At 37.1% G+C, this 13,051-nt stretch overlaps 1 protein-coding gene across 3 annotated transcripts in view; it reads left to right on the forward strand.

Moving 5' to 3' along the window:
• Positions 1–13,051, forward strand: part of LOC129750963 (opsin, ultraviolet-sensitive) — a 422,334-nt gene that overhangs the window by 127,271 nt on the left and 282,012 nt on the right. Inside the window, exon 1 of one of the 3 annotated variants that reach the window (XM_055746186.1) lies at positions 11,437–11,665. The exons of the other annotated variants lie outside the window; for them this stretch is intronic. The gene's annotated coding sequence lies outside the window, so the exon portion shown is untranslated. Of the gene's footprint in view, positions 1–11,436; positions 11,666–13,051 lie in introns of those variants that run through there. 3 annotated transcript variants of the gene reach the window in all.

Below are 13,051 nucleotides of genomic sequence, written 5' to 3' on the forward strand. Positions count from 1 at the left end.
GTTGGTGGCTTATAAGTTGAAGGTGTTGGAATCGATTCCCATAACAGAAATATTCTTCAAAAAGACACCTCAATTTGATTGAAAGATCGTGGTTACTGAATATATTTATACTTTCGAAGCTCTGGTATGCATGCAGCATATTTCCACCGGATAACAAATTTATAGCTGAAATCAGGAAAGCAGTTGGACGATTTATTTGGACACCCGGACAAATTTTCAAAGTCGATCGAAACCAGTTAAACTTGGATTTAGATAAAGGAGGAATAAAATTAGTTGATGTGAAATCGAAAGCCAAAGCGTTGTTTATAAAAGGTGCGATATACGGAGGAAAAAATAGTGATGCTCAAGATACACTACTGATCAACATCTCCAGGAAAAAATGTCTAAGTCGAAACACTCTCGAATGGCTAGAAAAGGGTCTGTATATAAAACAAAACTTCTCCCTAACAACTGTGAGTTCATTGTACTGTTATTTTGTTGATGAACTGAAAAAAGGTGCCAAAAATAGAGCAGAGTTTCCCCGAAATCGATTGGATTAATATTTGGACCAATATAAGCTACAGTTTTATCCCTAGTGAAGCCAAGTCACAGTTGTTTCTACTGTACAACGATCTAGTTGTTACAAAGAAAAAGTTGTATGATTATAATATAGGAAGATTAACCGATAACCTTTGTGATTGTTGCCAAGTTATTGAATCGAACACACATATGATAAAACATTGTATAAAGTCCATCGAAGTATGGAGTTGGTTGAGGTATGTTTTACAACATCGACTAAAAATTGTAACGTCCGATCCCGAAAACATTTTACTTAGCGAAATTAATGAGAAAGACAAGCAACAGAAAGCCGGCCTTTGGTTAGTGGCAAAAGTAACATCTTTTATACTGAAGAATAACAAAAATCACAGTTTGTATGTTTTACAAAAAGAAATAAGAGATAACAGATGGAATATTAGGAATGCATTTACAAGGCATTTTGGAACGTGGTTGAATTTAGGATAGTTTAGACGTAAGATGTGTTAGTAGTAAATTATTAAAAAAAAAAAAAAAAAAAAAAAAAAAAAAAAAAAAAAAAAAAAAAAAAAAAAAAAAAAAAAAAAAAAATTGTTGATATAGTTGAGTTTATGATAGAAAAAATGACAAAAAATTTATTTTTAGAGAAAATTCTGTTTTATCGACAGTTTTAGACTCGGTGCTAATATTTAGAGCTCTCATCTTCTATGTGTATGTAATGCTATGATCATTTATAATCCAGGCAGTTACAAACGTGTTTATTTTAAAAACTATTCATTTAATCGAACAAATTTATATGGAGGAAATGAAGGTGTTAATATTAAATTTAATGCAAAAATTTAAAAAATATATTTATCGATAATTTCAAGAAATACTCTTACTTTTTCATGAAATCTCTTTTTTATCTTTGGACAAGAGGAGAGCATCAGTTTTGTTCATTGTGAATGTGTTGTCAATCCCAGACACCGTTCTTTTGACCTCTGGACAAAATTGATGGCCTCGGTCAATCACGGAGTAGCAACCATTGGCGATGTGGAATTCGTTCTACTGAGCCACGCCTACAATCATGGAATTCGAAATGTGTTTTTATAGTAACGATTCCTATCATCCTATTCCTATAAAAAGTAAATCAAAAAACCCTACGAAGTTATAAGCGTATGAGCTGATAAGAATGATTAATTTGGATCATAGAATATTTCATGGTGCATTTCGAGTTCAATGATTTGAGGTGAATGTGAGTAGTCAATCAACCTAAGCTTAGCTAAGCTAAATCTCTTTTTTTTTATCTTTGGACACTTTTTAAGTCATGTATTGATCTATTATTTTTACCACAGAAGCAAAACCTTTGCAAAATCATGATATTTTAAACAAAACTCACCTGGAAAAAGCAAATAGAAGGTGGTTGGAACCTTTTCATGAGTAGGCATCTGGAAGAATTTGATCTCTTAAATCTGATTTTAACATAAATTTCTTTGTCTATCAGAACACATCTGCCACATTGCGTAAAAATCGGTTGCACAGATTGCGATCTATTGAACTGCTCACTATTAGTTATTTACATGGTGTCTACTAGTCAAGCATCACTTTTAGCCTGCCGGGAATGGATTTATTGCATTATCTAAGGGGTCTACATTCAATTATCCCCAAAAAACATAAACTTTTTACCATATTTAAGATCAAGGGTCCCACTCTGATGCTTGGTTTGAACTTCGTGTGGATCATAGAGTGGTTCCTTATACTTCTTAACCATTTGGTCCAAAAAAAAACAGGAAAAAATCAACAGTACATGAGTTTTCAAGTCAACAATGAAGAATTTTCAAGGCACAAAATGCGCAAAAAGCGCAAATTTGTACAAAATTATTTTTACCATGTTTTTTGCATCGTAAATATCCCAAACACACGTTAACTTAAAAATCAGGCAAAAATAGACAAGATAGTCCTTTTCATAACCAACACAACGCTGCCAAAGTTTTGCATATTCGATCTCTAGTAATGTAGCTATCACCGAAATGAAGTGTCCGGATACTAAATGACCATAGCTTCAAATGTCAATTTAAAACAAAGATTTCGAGTGGTTATTTCTCAAAATCAATAAAAATTGAAGAATTTATGCTTACCTTTTTTGCATTTTTTAATCGTAAAAGTCTGATTATCTTATTTTCATTATCACAAATCCAAATTTCTATATAAAAAAAATTAAGGTATCGTGTTGGGAGTTCAATAGGTAGGTATTGAACATTATTATTTTCATAATCAGAATCGACCGATAAATTTGCTAATCTCAGAATTTAGATGTAGCAAAGCAATCCGGGTGTCAACATGTTTTGAATAACATCGCGTAACGTATTTTGCATCCACGTGGTCGTGAAACTTTTCTTGCGTGCAAGATTTCAGACAACTTGTAGCCTGTAGCTTGAGGAAAAGAAAATGGCGCACCTTTGGGGCGAAAAGCTTTCGTCTTTCAAACGGAAGTAGAAGCTTTGAAGTGGTGAATATACGAAAGTGACGAGGACACATGTTGATGTTATAAATCTCAATCAGAGTCTTTCTTCTTTAGGCAGGCATGGATTCAAAACATTTGATAGATTAGTACGGCTTAGTTAAATCATTTTTGAATTCATAGAACATAGAACTCGATGTGGATTTTTATAAAATTTCAATGTAATATTGATCAATAGTAATTTATGTGTAATATTATGTTTTCATGATTTAATATCATAGCATCTCAAGCTTAAAATAATTTTAAAAACTTAAAACAGTAAATAGTTTAACAAAATTATAGTTTTTGCAATTTGGCTGCTTTCTGTTACATTTTGCAGGCATAAAGACACGTTGAATTTGTTGGGTTTTCATAGATTTTATATTTCTAAATTCGGTACCAAGCAATATTGGAAATGCAATGCCAAAAAGGTTTATGTAAGTAAAACTGAAATTAGTGTTTATATCAAACATGAGTACTGTGTGTATTCAATTTAGACATCTACATGGTCTGTAGTGATAATCTTGTTGTAAAGTACGACAATATTTGACTGAACACGTTAATTTTAGAGTTACTTACATAAATTGTAACTGGTGTTTATATAACGGCTCACCAAATATTTAGATACATGTTAAACATAGTCAACGACCATTCAGCAACTTTATTAAGATTGGTGTTTCATTTAAGTTTACCAGTGCTTCTTTCATAAATCCAAACAGGTAACGTAATATATCCCACTGCTAATTCATTTTTTCTCAACCCTCCTTTTGATCACAATGGAAAACCCATAAAATTAATTTTGTCCAAGCTGCATTATATCACATATCCCTAAACATCGAGAAACTAGACAAAACATCCTCCCTTAGGGCTTATAATCGACGGATGTGTTTGCCATGCCGGAAAAATCACGTGCTAAGCTAACACGCACGCTTGGCTAATCAACCAAATAGTTCATTGACAGAGAAAGAGAGAGAGAGGGTGAGTGGTTTGCATAACGACGGGCGTTTTAACCAGATGGCACTAAAAGCTTGGTCCTGCATAGCATAAGAATCGTTATGCAAGCTAAAAAGAACAGCTTAGTCTAGCTTGGAACAATTTACTTTTTATCATCTATTATACTAGATGCCCATTCCATATATGTAGATACTATTTAACAAATGACTAAAAACAACATCCGAATGAAATGAATCTCCCCAGCCAGCCGACAGTTTCTCGCCGAAATTTCCTGATGCAGCAGAAAATTGTAATCCATTTCTGTCAACATATTCAGAAAACTTGAATCCAATTTTCCTCTCCGATTCATCGGTGTGGCGCTAAGAATACGGGTATCGTGTGATAAACGTCCTCCCAATAGCATCTCGATACTTTATTTCATCCAGAATGAAACCGTTTCCTTCTATTTCGATACAAGCCACCCCGGGCAAGGTCGGGGGGAAATTATTCCAATTAGTTGCTTACCAGTAGCCAAAGATGTGAGCAATTTTGTGATGAGCCTTTTCTCGCCAACTCCAACAACCAGAGACGACCGCGGACTTGAGTGGGGAAAGGACCAAAACAAAGGTAAGTTGCTGGAAAAACAGCTGTTCTGTTTCGTTCATCATATCGGTGGAAATTGCAACCGTTCAAGTTTGAGAGAGCATTACCTACAAAATGATGCTGGTGCTCGCTCTGTTGATGGAATTCAAACCGAATGATCACGAGAGGCTTCGCACGACAGGATACTTCTGGAAGATTTCTTTCTCTGTGTCACGGATGAATTCGAGAAGGTTCAGACTCGGTTATGAATGGCTGATACCGTTGATAACACCGTCGGTCGAAGGTGTTGGGTTAGTTTTTAAAATATAAGATGAGTGATTGTTGACTTGAAGAGCATTGATCAAATTTTACATCTAATTTAAATATTTTTGAAGACTTCCATTGCATTACACTTGAATATCATCACCTATACCTTTAATATTTAAGTATCAGGTTATATAATTTCACTCAAGATCTGGATCTGATCCAGTATCAGAATTCAAATTGAGCACAGGATCAGGATTATGATCGAAATCATGATAAAATTCAAATTCAGATTAAGGATATGGACCAGGATAGGATAGGACCAGAATCAAGATAAGCATCAGATCAGGTCCTGGATTAAAATCAAGATAAGGATCATGATCACTTCGTAAGTTTTGGATCGGAATCTGCATCAAGATTAAAATCAGGATCAGGATAAAGATTTTCTTAAGAGTCAAAGGTAGGATCATGGATCAGAATGAGGATCAAGATCTTAATCAGGATCATGTTTAAATTCATGATAAAGATGTCATAATTTTATTTATTTCTATAGTTTTCCGTCTCACGACAATATTTGATGCACGTAATCCCTTAATTTCTCTCGGTTCATGACAGCCGATCTCCAATTTCTCGGACTTTTTACATTCGCCAGATCATGCTCCACTTGGTCTAACCAACTCGCTCGTTGCGCCCCTGTTCGTCTCATTCCCACCGGATTCGTAGCGAACACCTGTTTTGAAGGACAGTCGTCCAGCATTCTCGCAACATTTCCTGCCCAGCGTATCCGGCCAGCCTTCGGCATCTTCTGGATACTGGGTTCGCCGTAGAATCGCGCGATCTCGTGGTTCATCCTTCGCCTCTACACTCCGTTCTCCTGCACGCCGGCATTGATGGTTCTTAACACTCGTCGCTCGATTACCCCGAGTGTACGCAAGTCCTTCTCGAACAATATCCACGTCTCCTGCCCGTAGATGTCCCATCAGTCTTCGAGGGGAGCTTTGTCAAGCTCGCCCTCTGTCGGCAGCGCTGCTTCGAGCAATTACTCGTTGACTGCTGCGATCTCAGGTTGCTTCAGTCGTGCGATATTTAACCGAGGCGGGCGTCCGTTTCGTATGTTGCTCACTACGAAAAGTTTTTTGCGCATCTTCACCACCACCGGAGAGTGATCTGACTCAATGTTGGCGCCTCGACAGAATCTGACGTCAATGATGTCCGAGCAGTGCCAGCTGTCTATCAAAACGTTGTCGATCTGCGTTTGCGTACGGCCACTACGGTATGGTATTACGTACGGCCATTCGTTTGGAGGCGGCGACACCGATGAATCTGAGGCCGTTTTCGTTGATCAGGTGGTGCGCACTGAACCTTCCAATATTCGGTTTGAATTCCTTCTCCTGTCATGTTGTCATGTTTTGGACAGTGGTCGAATTTACGTTCCAACTGAGCGTAGAATTCGTCTTTGTCGTCACCGGTGATTCCGAGGTGAGGGCTATGCACGTTGATGATGTTGATGTTGAAAAACCGGCCCTTGATTCTCAACCGGCATATTCGTTGGTTGATCTGCCACCACCCGATCACGTGCTTCTTCTTCTTCCAAATCACTATAAAAGCTGTTCCGAGGTCATGTGTGTTGCCGCAGCTCTGGTAGATGGTATGATCATCTTGGAACGTAAGTATCGCCAGCATACCTCCTGCAGCGCTGCGGTGTTGAACTTGCGGCTCTTCAATTCTTTGGAGAGCACGTGGGTACTGTCCACGAAATTTAGAGATCGGCAGTTCCATGTTCCAAGTTTCCAAAAGTTCGTCCCTTTTCGTCGCGCGGGTCTTTGTCGATTTCCATTCGTTATAATAATAATAATTGTTAGTAAGTAATTATTTATTCAAACGGTGCCAGAAAAATATCATTGATAAATAAACGTTATTTGCATGGTCATTGGACGGTTGACTTACCTACAGGGGTGCCAGGTGTACTGGTTTTTCAGAATTTGTCCTGATTGACGATAGACCGTCCTAATTTTTCAAAAACTCTCGAATTGTCCTGATTTTTGAAAATTGGTCTTCAAAATGTCCTGAGTTGTCCTGATTAAACCAAAATTATAGTCAAATTTGTATGAGAAAATTGAATAAATCTGTAGTAAAATAGTTAAACCCATTGAAGCGATGATAATCTTCCGTTCAGATGATATTCAAATGGTGTTTTTCGATACAAACTTGCAGGCCAAACAAGCTGCTCACTTTTGTTGCATGAATTGAAATACAGTTTATAAATTAAATTACAGCACCTTATTTGGCCGCGCTTCGACCAGACCGAACTGAACGCCATCAGAAAATTTAGAATCAGGAATAATTTGATCTTTTGTTATTCATATTTAAGATCGAAAAACCAAAATTTATTGACTGAATTGAATTCCTTGAATTAAAAACTATCCATTTTGGTTCATAAACATCAAAGATTTAGTCTCTAGATGAAAATGTCTACACTTCAAGTTCAAGTGTCTCGAAAATATGCTGATAGCTCTGTTGTGTTGTAAGCCCACTTGGTTGAATGATTCAACTGAATCAAAGCAATCGAAAGATTCCTTTTAATTCAACCAAGGTAAATGAAAAGTTCATATACCGGTATTTCGATAGCAACTTACTACCTTCTTCAGTGATCAACGAAAACGCTCACTGAAAAATGTAGTAAGTTGCTATCGAAATACTGGTATATGACACATTCCACGCGCTTGTACCGCTCAAAAGTGATTTTTATCCGTTCGCGTATCTAAAAATCTCAAAATTGTCTATAATTTTGATAATTTGAATCACACAAAACCAACGGAAAAAAGAGAAGAAAAAAATTTTACACATGTTTTAGATGATTTTGAAAATCCGTTTTTTTTTTGAAAAAAGTGTTGTTTTTGACAACTTTTACAAAATCATCAATATTAATATATGGATGATTTTTTTGGAAATATTTTTAGTATGTTCAGAAGGCAAAAAACACGGCTTCATTTTTTAGAAAAAAGAATTTGTATATATCCAATGAAGTTGGTTTGAAAAGTGAACAGAAACAGTCGCAAATGAGTGAATTCACGTCACAAAAAAAGGGAAGTTTTTAATTTTACGAGAAGCTCTGACTTTTTTTTGAATAAAAAATGAGGTTTCCTTTGAAAATTATAAAACGATTCTGAAACTCTAAAATTTGTAGAAATCGGTTGGAATCTAGCTGAGTTAGAACTGCGCGAATGAGTGAATTCACGTCACAAAGTTTATTTTTTTGTTAAATTTTATATGAAAAATGTGCTCTGAAAGCTCTTTTGACCCTCCAGATGGTCGCATTTTTACAAATCGAGCATAATTTAGTTTATTTTTTTCTAATAAATTCATTATTTTCAAATAAAAATACAAAAAGATTGAAAAAAAAATAAATTTTTTTTTTGGTGAATCTTTAAATGAAGACAGTAGTAATTTTAACATATGATCCCTCAAAATGTTGCTATTCAAGTGTCAATTAAAATAAGGAAAAATTTAGGTGCAGATACTAAAAATTTATGATTGTAAAAGTCGGAACAACAAAATATCGCTTTTGAAAGTGTACATAAAATTTGAAGACTCCAAAGAATGGTTCAGTATAACCACAGTATAACTTTATATTTCGTGACGTGAATTCAGTCAACTACCCTGTTCTGTTTGAACTGAGTGAATTCACGTCACAACTTCAAAAAAGCATAACTTCGTTCGTTGTTGTTCAATCGAGAAGTTTCGTATATCAAATTGTGGGTAATTGTTTTCTTTACAACTCATTCGAAGACACCGATATTCTATTTCCACAGAGAGAACAGGAAATCAAAGATGTATGTACTAAAGTCCGAAATGGTTTATTCTAGCGTGAATTCACGTCACAAAAGTAATCGATCACAACAAAAACAACTTAAATTTTAAAATAACCAAATTATATTCATTATTTCACGTCACGGTGAAATGTGTCATATGAACTTTTCATTTACGGATGCTGATAGCGTTCAGTTTGGTCTGGTCGTATCCCGACCATTTTGCCTGTATCTATCCAATCTACACTGAGCTGCATATTGATTCCATGAATCAAGAGGTGTCCTTAAAAATGCTGATTTTTTTTCATCGTACGATGCGTATGATAAGAGAATAAGTCCCTATATGTGAGTGCAGTTATTCGAAAATTGTTAGTTTTTGACATTAAATTAAAAAGATTTATTGTCACAGTTTTTTTTCATAATCCTTAAAGGAGTTGCTGGCCCACTTTGGCGTCTTCAGATGAAAGTTGTGAATTTAATAGGACTTTAAAATGGAATGTTTCAAAATTTTTGATTCTGCAGATGGTACTTTTCGACGTTGTTTTTAACATATTTACTATATTTTATATCGAGAATCAATATGTATGTACTTTTAATTTTATATTCTACGTTGAAAATTGACAAAGTTATGAGCATGATTTTCATGATTTTTTCTTAATCGATAACCTATTCATTTGAATCCTACAGTGCTCAAACGAACAAAATTTTAAATTTTGGAAAAATCCGAGACCCCCGGCGCAAATTTTCAGATAATAAAAAAAAAACCCTAAATGCTTGTTGTGATTAGTTCAACATATTTTGAATCATTCTGCGCAAAAAGTAAGTAAGAATGAGTTCTGACTTGGGTTTGATACCGATTGTAGTAAACCCAGCCTTAAAGCGGGTTTTAAAGGGATAATAAAACTCAAATTTTGATGATTTGTCCATAAAATAACAAATGGAAAACGGACATGTATAACAGAGAAAGGCATCAATATTTTTACAATCATTTTAACGTTGCCTGTGAAACAAGATTTAAATAAAAAATTGAAAATTTTGAAATAAAGGAAATCAATTCATTTATTTTTCTTAGCCTTTAACCTTTAAAGAAGTTTAAATTCTAGATTTCTTGAGACACCTTGTAATTGCAACGGAAAATTTTAAATTTGCAGATAGAAGTTGTATCAGAGAATATCGAAGAAAGCTTTTATTGAAATTGGGTTAAAAAAGTTTGATATTTATTCACATGTTTGGAAAATTTTCAAAATATCTCAAATTTAGTTCAAATTGGAGGAATCAAATTGGAGGAAATTGGAGGAAAAGCATCCTTACACTCCCCACCCATCATTTCAAAATGAACGTTTATTCGCTAGATTGTTTTTATAGGTCGATTTATGAAAATTTGTAAAAATTATCAGGCTGATAAATTAAGTAATATAACCAGTAAGTTCACTTACTGCTTGGTGGGAAAAGGATCAGCAATGACGCGTGTTGGAACGCGTGTCAAGGAAGGGACTTAGTGAGTAAGGAAGGAGGACCACCCTAAAATTCCCGTGCACAGAGGTAGCCAAACACTTAGGTCAACTCACCAAAATATAGCAAGAGATGGCGCTAGTAGTCGTGCGCATCGGAAACGCACTAAGAACGCAGCAACGAATACAATACACACTCATCTGGCGCATCCTCTTATAATGTAGTTTTGACCCGTTATCGGAAAAGACTGGGTTAACTCCTTTTTCATGTAAAGGCCTTGTACCCTTTATAGTGTACACAGCTTGTACGTCAAACAGAGGTGAAAATTAGTATTGTAAACATGTAAAATCTACACATTATTTTGGAAGCCCGCTCTGCATGGCGATGTCAGCCCTTTGATGTTAGCCCTTCAAAGTGTCAGAAGGATGGAAAGAAAATAATAAAAATAAAACTGATTTTGAATTTCTTTATTCATGCTGGTCATTTATTTATTTTCATGCTGGTGTTATAAAATATAGGTTTTAGCGGTTCCATTTCAACAACTCACATTTAAACTCAAACACAACTTTTAAACTTATTGCTTAATCCACAATGCAAACCGTATATACCATCATTCTCGGATAGAATGAAGTTAGAAGACTACCCTTTGTTTAGTAAGCCAGCTTTTCTAAATAATGTGTAAAATTGACTCGATGAAACGACACTTTTTTTGACAGATCTCGGCTGTTCGCAATAATGGGTCAATTTTACAAGTTTAAGGTGTTGCGCCAAATGAGTGTGTAGGGCATGGTGGGAAGAACGGAAAGAGTCGCTAGCTTGCGTATGGGGTCAAAGATCTTGCTCTGAAACGGCCTCACTTTGCATGGATATCTTGAGCCGACCACAGCCTTGCTTTAATTCAACTGATAAAGCAATCGAACTACCAGGTAATAGCCATTTTGCACCCCATACCAGGCAACACACTAAAATGGCAAATATTTCTCCCATCATGTCCCTACAGGACCCCGAATTCCTAGTTAGGAAAACCTAACCTGCGGTGTTGTGCTCAACGATCCGGCCCAACCGACGAGCGGTGCCGGTTATCCGAATTCCCGCCTGACAAGCGCCTTACGACCGGACATTACCCTCGCGTGAGTTCGTATACCGGCGAACACATACTACGTCGATAGACTCACCTTCCTGCCTGGTTCAGCACCCAAGGTGGGACCAGGTACGCCGGTTGCCGAGCTGATTAGATAGCTAGTGCTAGTCAGGGGAGTAAGCTACCTGATCTGGAGCCGACCAACGTAAATGCTACCCCGCCGCAGACTTCACAACACGTAAGAGCTGCAGACCGACGATCCCCTACGACGTCGTTATACTTATCTTCGTGCCTGGTTCAGCACCCAAGGTGGGACCAGGTACTCGGGGTACAACGTTGCCTCCTAATCCAGAACCAAGCTCCGTTATCCCAATCCTGCCGGGGCACGGCCTTCGGTGTTCTGGAGGCCAGATCCGAGCGCCACCGGTCGGAAGTAGACCACAACCCACGAGACACCTGGATCTGACCCTCGCCTCGTGGACTAACGTACCATCTCCGGACCGAGCCTAGTTCACGCCGTATTCGCCACTGGTCATCTCGCATAACCCTAAGGTAGGACAATCAACAACTCTTGAGGGGAAAAAAAGTGTTCAATAAGCCGTGTTCGGGAAATAATAAAGTGGGAATTCAACTGAGCGCATTGAGGTGTTTCCTTGACTCCGAATTTTGAGTGTTGCCGACCCTGAGGCTTGAGAGGGGGGGTTCTTGTTCAACTGAGCAGTTTGGGAGAACCGATGGTTACAGTAACAAACATTTTTATAATGTACCGCTCAATATCACAATATTAAGACTGATTGTTACTGCAGCAGGATCTCGATAAACGCCGCAGCCCGTGTCGTAGAGGATAGCTTTCAAGTTTTCTAAGCCAGCGGGTATGAGATCGAATCCCGGTCACGGCATACATAGTACACTTTCTGTGGGTTGCTGGTTTTAGCGTTTGTAAGATGCTAGCCATCATATCCTCGAAAGATGTACGCTTAGAGTAAAAAAAAAAAGGAATCTCTTCGAGGAAACATCAAGTTTCATTGAGATCCTGTATGTGTTTGTATTCGTTTTTAAAAAAAACTTATGTGCTGGTGCCAAATAAATGCGATGGAAGTTAATCTGAAAAAATGTACGCTTATGACGTTCACTAGAAGCAGAGTTGAGATCGCACATCTTTACACAGCTGATAACACGGTACTTCAGAAAGTTGAATCCATTCGGGATTTGGGTGTGATTGTGGATAAGTCTCTAAATTTCAAGGAACATCTTGCTGTAACCATAGTGAAGGCTAAAACAGTGCTGGGATTTCTGGTAAGAAACACCAAAGGATTCACCGATATCACCACTCTGAAGGCATTGTACTGCTCGCTCGTCCGCTGTGGTTTGGAGTACAACATACAAGTCTGGGCACCAAACTCAATCTGCGGTATGAAACTTCTCGAATTAGTCCAGAAGCGGTTTTTAAGGTACGCACTCCCTAATCTACCATGGAATGAACCTCAGAGACTTCCACCTTACCATGACCGATGTGGGATCCTGAACATCGAACCGATCGGCTCACGAATTATACTTCTTCGTCGCCTGTTTATATTCGATATTATATCTGGAAATATAGACAGTGCTAACCTCATCGAAATGATACCGTATTGTAGAGAATAATGGGATGAAAAAATAGAACAAAGTTATTTAAAAAAACCAAATGATCGAGCATTTGAACAGAGCTGTTCTGAGTCACGATACATAGATACTTTTGAGTATTTGAAAAAAAGAGAGATACAAATCTCTCTCTGGCTCATGGCCCGCTTAAGGAATTTTCAATTCAAGGGGATTCTAGTAACGACTTTGGTCTCGAACGGATGTTTGAGCTAGTAAGAGTTTGGAAAAAAATTCATAAAAGAAAAAGCTAGACAAAATTCACTACACGTATCATGTCCCATCTCGCTCTTTACGGAA

Source organism: Uranotaenia lowii, chromosome 3, assembly GCF_029784155.1.
Source record: "Uranotaenia lowii strain MFRU-FL chromosome 3, ASM2978415v1, whole genome shotgun sequence".
NCBI lineage: Eukaryota > Metazoa > Arthropoda > Insecta > Diptera > Culicidae > Uranotaenia > Uranotaenia lowii.